The sequence below is a fragment of the Limulus polyphemus genome, unplaced genomic scaffold (assembly GCF_000517525.1).
Source record: "Limulus polyphemus unplaced genomic scaffold, Limulus_polyphemus-2.1.2 Scaffold1665, whole genome shotgun sequence".
Taxonomy (NCBI): Eukaryota; Metazoa; Arthropoda; class Merostomata; order Xiphosura; family Limulidae; genus Limulus; species Limulus polyphemus.
Genome location: NW_013667275.1, coordinates 2,598 through 4,418, shown reverse-complemented (window position 1 = coordinate 4,418; position 1,821 = coordinate 2,598).

Here is a 1,821-nt window from a genome sequence, read left to right as displayed (position 1 = left end):
TATATATAAGATGATCACAACGTGACGCAACAGAGGTAATGAGTAATTGAACTGCAGTCAGAGAGTATTGTTGAAGTCAAGCACGTGAGAAGTTCGTTGAGAATTATAGCGTTTGTTACAGAGCGACTGTGAAATTAAGTGTATTGGTAAAGTTGTATTCGGAAAGAATAAACCAGTTTTATTTAAGAAAGGACTTGTGTCGCTAAAGTTTCGTCAGAACGAATTTACGGAAAATTAATTAACGAACGGAGACGTAACAATACATTAAGATCACGTTTTGGTGAAAGGACTAAAAAAAAAGTGGTTGTGTGTGTCTGTCCGCTTGTAAACGCTGGACCGATTGCCACACCAAAATACTAGCATCCACGCTCGGGTGCCTCCTGTGTTTTCCACGTGCGTTCAACGGGTACGCCAGCTAATATAGCTTTATTTCATATCTTAACCAGAGTTAAATTAAGACAGCTCCAATTCTGGGGGCTCCTCTTCCTCCACAAGTACTTCTTCTGGCTTTTCTTTTGCCCTGAAATTTTACCCACCAAAGCAACTTTTTTACTAAAAATAATGTTTTTCAAATACTAGTTTCTGAGAAGACTTGAAATAAAAATAAGCACGACTACCGTCCAACCCCTTGTTGCCATGGGCAACTGTCTGCTCTGTCTGTTGCTTAATTCGGCCCTGATTTCTAACTACATTTCGTTTTTGTTCGTATAAGACAAATATATTTTCTTCAAACATATTAAAAATATAATCTGTTGTATATTGAGATACGATTAACTTGTTATGATAATGTGTATATTTAGGACATAAAATGGTTAAGAGTAAAAAAACACAAGATCCGACCGATTTTTGACGCAATGAAAAGTAAAATATTTATTTTTTGCTACAGCCGACTAGTCTCGGTAACACTGTAACGTTGTAACTAATAGTAAATATTTAACCTTTCATTGTGCCGAAATACGTCGGATCTTGTGTTTCTTACTCTTCGTATGTCGGAACGATGCGCCTGAAAATAAATTGCGTAAAATGGTTGTTGGTTTACACATTGTATCTTGAATATTTACACATCTACGTATAGGAGTATTTTTGCTTCTTGTTTAAGTCTGAAAAGTGTGGTTGCTAAAGTTTGTTGTTGCTGAAAACTGACCGGTTGTAGTACAAAAGAATATCGACCGTACTTTGAGGTTGTACTGGAGCGTATTTACTGTCATCTGGGATTAAACCGGAATTAAACATATCGTCAGTCTTGCAGTATGCTCGTGTTTAACACCTTAGGCCAGGCGTGACCTGGTGGTTAGCATACTAGACTTTGGATCTGAGGATCCGTGGCTCGCGGCTCTTTGCCGCAAAATCCGCATTTCGAGATCATAGAAGCATTATAAGAGTGACGGTCAAATCCCGCTATCTGTTTAGAGTAGCTCAAGAGTTGGCGGTAGGTGCTGATGATTCTCTCTTAATTCCAGTGGAACATATTTACTGAGGCTACATTTGTTGGTATACGGCTACATTTGTTGTTACACGGCTACGTTGGTTGTTATACGGCTATATTTATTGTTATACGGCTACATTTGTTGTTACACGGCTACGTTTGTTGTTATACGGCTATATTTATTGTTATTACGTTTGTTGTTATACGGCTATATTTATTGTTATACGGCTGTATTTATTATTATACGGCAACATTTGTTGTTATGCGGCTATATTTATTGTTATACGGCTACGTTTGTTTTTATACGGCAACATTTGTTGTTATTACGTTTGTTGTTATACGGCTATATTTATTGTTATTACGTTTGTTGTTATACGGCTATATTTATTGTTATA